This window comes from Macaca fascicularis, chromosome 6 (assembly GCF_037993035.2).
Source record: "Macaca fascicularis isolate 582-1 chromosome 6, T2T-MFA8v1.1".
In the NCBI taxonomy this organism is placed as follows: domain Eukaryota; kingdom Metazoa; phylum Chordata; class Mammalia; order Primates; family Cercopithecidae; genus Macaca; species Macaca fascicularis.
The window spans coordinates 78,295,096-78,303,902 of NC_088380.1; the positions used below are offsets into that span (position 1 = coordinate 78,295,096).

The 8,807-nt window shown below is 39.8% G+C and overlaps 1 long non-coding RNA gene across 1 annotated transcript; it reads right to left on the minus strand.

Moving 5' to 3' along the window:
- Nucleotides 1-3,081: 3,081 nt before the first annotated feature.
- LOC107129964 (uncharacterized) lies at nucleotides 3,082-4,976 on the minus strand. The gene is made up of 3 exons (XR_001491355.3): nucleotides 4,779-4,976; nucleotides 3,799-3,874; nucleotides 3,082-3,189 (listed from the first exon to the last, which is right to left on the minus strand). It is a non-coding gene; the product is annotated as an uncharacterized lncRNA (long non-coding RNA).
- Between the last annotated feature and the right edge of the window lie 3,831 nt (nucleotides 4,977-8,807).

Consider the following 8,807-nt stretch of genomic DNA (forward strand, 5'->3'; position numbering starts at 1 on the left):
TGTAAGATCTCACGTTTATTGAGCATTTACCATGTAGCACATAATTTGCCTAGCACTTCATATGCATTGTCACATATGAGTTTCATGATACTATTATCCTAAATTTGCAGGCACACAAACCGAGAGTTAAAAAAAAATTTCAAGGGGCCCATGGTAAAGGCATGGCTGAAGCCAGCAACTCTCTGACTCCAAAGCCCTTGCTCTTCACCTCTTCTCCTTCCTGACTTTTCCTTTGGAACCAGACTGAGGAGAGTTAGATGGTTAAAAGACCCAAGTTTCTGGCCTGCCTGTGTGTCTTTGTGAGTAGAAACCTGAGCCTCACAGAAGCTGGCTATGTATCTTACCGATGGAGGTCTCAAGGATGTTTGCAAGCACAGCTTTCTTCCGGGAGTGGTCATCACACAGCAGCCCAACCCACAAAGTTGCCCCTTCTTGCATTATTTATGGGTGTTCATAGAGGATTCAATAATTGCAACATGTGCTACGGGAGTGTTGCAATGCATTGGCAACAAGTTCTTAGCTTTTAGTTAAGACAGTCAATTCCAAGGAGTTTTCATGGAGCTAGTCAAGATAGAAAGGCAATGACTAAGGTCAAAACCAACAGTGGACTCAGGAAGAAATGGTGGTACTGCTCTTGACAGATGGCTGTTGCCTCTTACCTAGGTACTTCCCATACCACTGGGATTGTTGGCTTATTTTTTAAAAGATATTAAAAATATAACAAGGAGGAGAAGGACCTAAAAGGAAAGGATTTCTCTAAGAACTATCTCCAACTTTGTTTTATTGTAGGAAGCATTGTTAGTAATCCATGCTGTAAGGAAATCAGGAGAGTAGTTACTGCTGGGAGGGGTCCCAACTGGACCGAAGCACAGTTGCACACCTAGGTCCACTAATATTCTGTCTCCTAACCTGGGTGCTAGTTACACACACAGGTATGTTCAGTTTGAAACTTCATGGAGCTGTATACCTATGATATATACACTTGTCTGTATGTATATTACGCCTCCATAAAAAGTAAAAGAAGAAACATTGCAGATGAAGATGACCAATTAAGAACTTCACCCTCTTTACATCTGGAGCACAAAACTTTGCAAGAAGCATAAGTTAAAACTTACCTGTGATGCAGACCCAGGTATCTATGGCTCTGCTAAAGACCTCAGCAATGGCCACTGTCATGGGTTCCTTTTGGTGACCCCCTGTGAGCAGGTCTCTCTTTAAGGCTTTGGACACCTCCAGTGGAGAAAGAGGAAAGGAGGCAGAGCAGAGGTCAATTCACTCTGACTCCGACCTCCCACAGAGACCAGACTGTTGGTTCCTGCTCATTTTCCACACTTCATTTCTGATTTTAGTGACTGTCAGCACTAACATACCTATCACAGATGCCTGCCTGGCCTAACAGAAAAGACTAGATGGTTGTCTGCCCTCAGCAGAGGGATTCCCAAGAGGCAGCTCATACCACATGCACAAGTCTTCTTAAGCTCAGGATCTCCTGAGTTTTAGTTAGAGAAAGTCTAGGAATAGGGTATATTTATGAATTTATTTTGTAGTAGTTATAAATAAGTACCCTATGTTAAATTAAGTTTAGCCTAAAGCTGCCCCCTTACATATTTTAAGTTTGGCCTAAAGATTTCCAGATAGTGAACTGAAACCTAACTGGATGTATAAAGAGACTATAAACGACTTTGATACAAATCATTGAGTTTCAGCCAATCACATATGGCCAAGTGTTCAAACCACATTCAAACAAGACAAACACCCGGCTATAACCAATCCAGCTGTTTCTGTACCTTGTTTCCATTTTCTGTCTGTCACTTTTCTTTTTCTGTCCATAAATTTTCTTAGACCATGTGGCAGTGCTGGAGTCTCTCTGAACCTGTTCTAGTTTGGGGGCTGCACAATTCACAAATTGTTCTTTGTTCAATTAAACTCTGTCATATCGAATTTGTCTAAGGTTTTTCTTCTAACACCTAAAAATTGTTTCCAAAGAGAAAAAATATTTTTTTCTTCCTCAAATCTCAGGTTCACCAAACTCCTCACAAATTTATATCAGACAAGATGCTTTGTGCTGGAAAGAAACAGGTTGACACTCAGTGAGACACAGGAAAAGTCAACCAGCACACTCCCTACTTCCAAGAATGTAAGTGGTGAAGGGGATGGAAGTGGTCTGGCAAATGAAACAAGATTCATCAGATATTGATCAATCAATATTGAAGCTGGAGCATAGGTACATGGGGATTTATAATACTCCTCTTTCTAACTTACATAGTTTTGAAATTTTCCATGATTCTAGAAGTTTTAACAAGATGACAAGACATTTAAGGTGAGTGTCAGATGGCCAGTATGGGTGATTAAATCTAATACGATCAAATTCACAAATGAAGACAAATGTTCAGGTTATAAAAGAAACTGTCTTTTCATTGAGGAGGAGTCCTTCTCATTATCAACAGGGTTTGGCATTAAACAGGAAGTCCTAGAGGTGAGGGATTTTTCTCCTGTCGAGTGCTCATTTTGTAAAGCTATTCCACCTGGTGTAGTAGACAATACGTGGGCTTTGGAGTCAGGTTGACCTTGGTTTGAATACTAACTCCATTGTTTACTGGCTATATAATCTCAGAAGCAATATTTAACTTTCCAAAACACAGAATTGTGCCGTGAACTAAATGTGTTAAAGTGCTAAATACAGTGCCTAGATTACAGAGGGTGTTTACTTTTAGCAATGTTGCATTAATATTACCAACATCATTGAAACAAAGACTATGCATATGGTATAAATTACATGGATGCTTAATCTGTTATTTTCCTGAGGTATTAGCATTCCCTTCCATGATCTCTGATAGTAGTAACATTTATCAGCTTAAGATTTACCAAGAATCTGTATGATTTTAGTGATTTGAGCCATTAAGCTAATTGGGTCATGTTGTAGAATTCTCTCTCTAGATCACATTCACTTTCTTCAGCTGATATGTTGTAATGCCTAGAAGGTCATCTTTGACATCCTAATCACAAAGTTAAAGGCCTTTTCCTGTTTCTCCTGCTCTTTGATTCTTCTACAGCCAATGGGCTATTGGCCATTCTTCCTTCTTGAAATTATACTCTTTTATTTTCTGACATGATGCTGTGTTGTCCTGGTTCTCTTCCCACCTCTTGACAGCTTGTTTCTTTTTCTTCATTAGCTCCTTCTTTACCTACCTTTTAAAAATGAGAAATTCTTTAGTTCAATCTTTGGCTCTGGCTTTCCTAGGATATACCCTCTCCTCTTACTTCCAACATCTCCTCCATGCAGATGACTCCTGAAACTCCACCCAAAACCTCACTGACAATCAAAACAACAAAGCAATGAACATTTTACTTGATCACTGAACCTTCACCAAAACCTCAACATCTAGATCTAAGTTTCTCATCTGAGCTCAAAACTGTGTTTCTCTACAGATTCCTCCATTATTCCAATCTTTTAGGACTGAAATCTCAACTTTATGTCTTCCCTTTCCTCTATGGAAATTATCTAAGTAGTGACCACTAGAGTTCGGATGTGGTTCATTTGTCCCCACCAACCCTCATGATTAAATTTCATTCCCAGTGTAGCAGTGTTAGGAGGTGAGGCCTAATGAGAGGGGTTTGGGTCATAGGGGTGGATCCCTCATGAATAGATTAATGCCTTCCATGGGGTTGGCGGTTCTGAGTGAGTTTTCATTCTATTAGTTTCCACAAGAGTTGGTTGTTAAAAAGGAACTGGCACCTTCTCTCTCCCTCTCACTTCCTCTTGCCACGTGATCTTTACAGGAGCTGGCTCCCCTTCACCTTTTGCCATGAGTGGAAACTTCTGAGAACTTCACCAGAAGACAACCAGAGTTTGGTGTCATGCTTCTTGTATAGCCTGCAAAACAGTGAGCTAAATAAACTCTTTCCCTTTATAAATTACCCAGCCTCAGGTATTTCTCTATAGCAACACAAAATAGACTGAGAGTGTGACCAAGTCTTGTTGATTCTTATTTCACGGTGCTTGGTGTATTCCTATTGACAACAAGCTAAATCAGACTCTTTTACCTTTCCTAGGATTGCTGTAAAGGCCCCTTAATGGTTTCCTCAATTTCAACATTAGTTACCTCCATTCTATACCTCACATCTATGTCAAACTACCCCTCCCCAAAACACTGTCAGACCATGCCACTCTGCTACTCAGAAGCCTTCCAGGACTCTTCATTGCTTACTGGATTGTATCTAAAACTTTCAGCTCAGAGTTCAAGAGCCTCCACAATGGGCCTCAATATACTTTTACTACCTCCCCTTCCCTCAACTTGTCTACATAAAATAACAACTCCAGATAAACTTCTTTACTCATTCTCTTCCAAATATACTTTGATCCTTCCATTCATCTTTCTTTTTCTTAGACTACTTTCCCCACCAAAACTGCCTTCCTAACCTAATCCTAACTCCCAAATGGGACCAAGGTCAGATCTCACTTCTTTAGTAATGATGTTCCTCATTCCCTAAGTTGAACTAATCACTCCTTTCAAAAAATTTTCCACAATTATTATTCAGATAATACATTTGGTAATTAACCACTTACTGCCTACTGACATCTTTTCCATGATTGCTTGCTACTATTAAGTGCTTTATTGTTATTTGTTTTCATATTTGTAAATCTTGTATCTCCAACTTGATTGTTTACCTCTTCTTTTAAAAGGGGCAAGCCTATCCTCTTTGTATCTCACAAAGCATTTAAGAGTAACTTGTACCATGTATTAACTTTTTGTCCAAATAATTTTAGAAATGCTTACCTCCAATAGTTAGGACCTATTCAGAGTCATCACTGCATATTCTTTCAGTCAATATGTCTTCATGATGGTTCTCAGAGCTTTGAGAAAGCATGCATCTCCAAAATGTGTGGTATTCTGTCATGGTTTGTCCTGGATCCTTCCTCCTGGCTTCATGTACTACTTACTATATGGCAGATTTGGCCTTTAACTCTACCACTAAACCAACTGAATGTGATTTCTAAACATAGAGAGTAGACAACTAGATTAGTTATGCTGTAGTAATGTGAACTAAGAATTTTCTTCCCCCTACCCTACACAGATCTTACTCAATAAAATTGTTTTTAAAAATGTGGGCTTGATTACTCACTGTTATTTTCATCTAGTATTATTTTAAATATTCAAGTGTTTTAAAAAGAAATGAATGTGATATGTTCATTGAGCTATTTGTAAGAAGCTAGATATCTGCAAATTGTGAAATACAGACAACTAGCAATTATCCTCATACAGATCCAGGCTTTTCCTGATGACTAGTGATCTGTGGTCTGTTGCCAACCAGTTGTCTTCTTCCTCCAGCTCACACCCAACCTACTTTACCCAGCCACACTGAAAATAAATGTTCACTTGGTCCAATCTACTAATATTAATCTAACACAGGCTGAAAAATAAATACCTTATGTGCCAATCTCCATTGATTTGCACCAGCTGCCTGGATTGCAGTGATGCAAAGAATTCTAAAGCTATATCCAGATTCATCAGGAAGGGCCTGTTTGTGAGTCTGCTATGAGCACAAGACAAGATGTGTTGGCACTTGAACCATGAATTTGCAATCTCCAGCCAAAACAAAACTTACTCACTTAAGGTGAGTGCCAGGTGGAATAGCTTTACAAAATGAGCACTCGACAGGAGAAAAATCCCTCACCTCTAGGACTTCCTGTTTAATGCCAAACCCTGTTGATAATGAGAAGGACTCCTCCTCAATGACAGTTTCTTTTATAACCTGAACATTTGTCTTCATTTGTGAATTTGATCGTATTAGATTTAATCACCCATACTGGCCATCTGGCACTCACCTTAAGTGAGTGGAGTTTCTTGCAGGGACCAAAGTAAAACTACCCCTTTGCCCTCTGAAGTTTCACTGAAAACTCAGCTGACAAAAAGAAGATTAATAGGAGAAAAGGCATACAAAATTATATTGTAATGTGCATAGCATGGGGGATCACCAGAGAATGATAGAAGTGATATACCCTTTTCCATAGGGGAGGAAGGAGATGGGAAGTGTAGACATTTCTTTTAAGGAGCAGTAAGTCATTAGGGAAAAATAATGGACCTGGGAGGTGGGAGGCAGACATTATGGGAAGGTGAGGGGTGGAACTGCACAGGAACAAAGGTCATCTTGTTATGCAAATTGAGTCCCACAGGTAATCTCTTGGAGTTGCTCTCAGAAGAATAGATGAAAAGACTGTCTTGGCAGGGTGAAGATCCCCAGTCTCTTCTCTTCTCTTCTCAGGTGATTAATCTTTCCTGGTTATTTGATGATGTCCCTAAGGAAAGCATTTAAGATAATTGCATTTCTTTTGGAAAAAAGCTTTTTTGGTCACATAAAGAAATTCTAGGAAGAGTCCCTTCTTGTGCTTAAGAGACAAGACAAAGGTAGAGGTAGCTTCTAGCTTTTTTGCAAAGTATTGGCTTTTCAGGCACCTATGCTCCTCAGCACATCACAGCATCAGCCTTTGGGACATCATTTTCTGGGCCCCAACATTCCCAAAGGCAAAGATTCTCTTTTATTCATCTCTACACATCTTCCTCTCTTCCCCTTGTACTAAGTCATGGCAGATACAGCCTGCCATGAAGTTGGCACCATTAGAGAAAGTATGGTTGCTTAGCTATATCTGTGCCTATAGTGAACGTGTGTACTCTTAGTCACACCCAGTTTCTACTTCCACTTCTTATGGAAACAGTCCCCATCTTCATTTAGAAATCCATTCATCTCTTCTTTTCACTCTATGTGGTCCCAGGGAGATGACCATAACACAAGCTCATTGTGACATGTGATTCAGACCACCCAACATGATTATTACATTTTTCAATAACTGGCTTAGAAAGGACATTTAACCCTATAGGCACAATGAGATACCTTAGAGTTTTCTTCAGAGGTGTTTGTGAGGGAAACAATCACTCTTCTTGCTTGCCGGATTTGAAACTAAGAACTATTTTGCTGTCACATGGAGTGGAGACTTTTAAACTTGCCAAAAAAAAAAAAAAAATGATTAAGTCAAAATATGATAACAATAGTTGTGATTAACTAACCTAAGCCCCCAAATCTATCATTCCTGAAGCCCTGCATACCTTTCGTTAATAAATTCCCTTTTCTGCTTAAGCCTTTTTGAGTTTTCTGTCACTTATTATTGACACAGACTCCCTGAGACAAAGCTTTATAAGGACCTTCTTTGACTCCTATCAACTGCAAAAACAATATCTAATAAAAAACATGAGAAACGGCTGTGTGGGTGGTATTTATGCTGATGTTAGGAAAGCTCATACCCCAGCAGTAGAAAACATAGCAATTCAAAAGCACATGTTCTGGGAAGTGACTGCTAGCTGGGTCTGTTTTTTGTTTTATATCATTGCTCTCTTCTATGAGTACCAATAATTGAGACTAGGTTATATACTTTATAAGTGCTTCAACAGCAGTGCAACTGGGCCAGGACGGGAAGTTTGGCAGCTGAGTCACCTGTCAGGATAGCGTGTGGCAGGAAATCTCCAAATCAAGGAGATACGCCTTCCCAAGAAGAGGTGGACCTGGACCAGGCAGCTGTGGAAAAAGTTGGTTTCTAGCCACAGGCTTTTTCTGTAGGCAAATTAAACCAGCCTAGGTTTCCAATCTAGGCACAGAACAGGCACTCCAGTCTCAGACACCTTGATCCTTTCCATAGAGGACAAAGAGGTAATGGGGAGAGGCGATAGCCTACTCATTCAAGAAGGTAGTTCTCAGGATGAAAGTTCATCACAAATGTGTGTGTCCTCTCAATTTTGGCAGCTTTGTTGCATGACTTGAATACTGGATCATGTCAGAACATTACCTAGAGGAATATGCCCACTGCTTAGTGAGTATCTTTGACATTATTAACCTTGAGTAACTTCAGGAAACAGTAGAGTCTTGGCCATAATGATTCTCTTCATCTTAGGTTGATATTTTTTCCAACTACAAGTAGTAGCTTCCCGCTTCCCCAGATCAGACTCAGAGCGTGCCTTAAACGTCAATGCTGAAATACTCATTTCAGCTCCAGGAAAATAAGTCTGTTGTGTCTCAAAAGAATTGTTCTCTGAGGCAAAACTATCTTTTGCTGCAACGCCCCCACAAAAGCCTGCAGGAAAGGGTCACACAAGTATCTACAAAGGAAAGATCAGCAAAGATTTCCTTTCTTCTCTCTCCCTTTTTTTCCCTTTAGCTCTGAGCTATGAACATGCTTAAAAGTCCAAGTGATGAGATCAGTTCTGAATGGTCCTTGTTCTTCAGGATAAGTTCAAAGGTATCAAAAGTCAGCCCTTAAGGCTGAAGGAAAAATGCTTTCTACTTTGCCGCCAAAAGAGTTTAAAGTCTGGGGGCTTCATAGAAATTCCAAGGTGAGAACCAGGAGGGAAGTCAGATTGTTCCCCGAAATTGGAGGATATGGCTTTTTTTTTTTTTTTTTTTTTGTAGGCAAATCAAATCCACACAGCTGTGCCTTTAGAACAATAGACACACCTAGATGATCACACCAGGATGCTAAGAAAATGTCCCCATGAGACAAACAGTGAGCATTCTGACATCATATACACTGATTGGCTTTTTAAATTCTGAGGCCTTTTCACACAGATTTTACCCAGATAAAAATGCAAGCATCTGAACCATATGCTTAAGTGTTTTCTCTGTACCGCTGGCTGGAGCAGCTGGCAAAACATGATGTCGGACTGCTAAAACTGTTCTGACAAAAGCACTTTAGTGGGGTCTGCAGGACAGGGTCTGAAAGATGTCAGAATTTTTAAAAGGTACTAATTGCTCAAAGGATG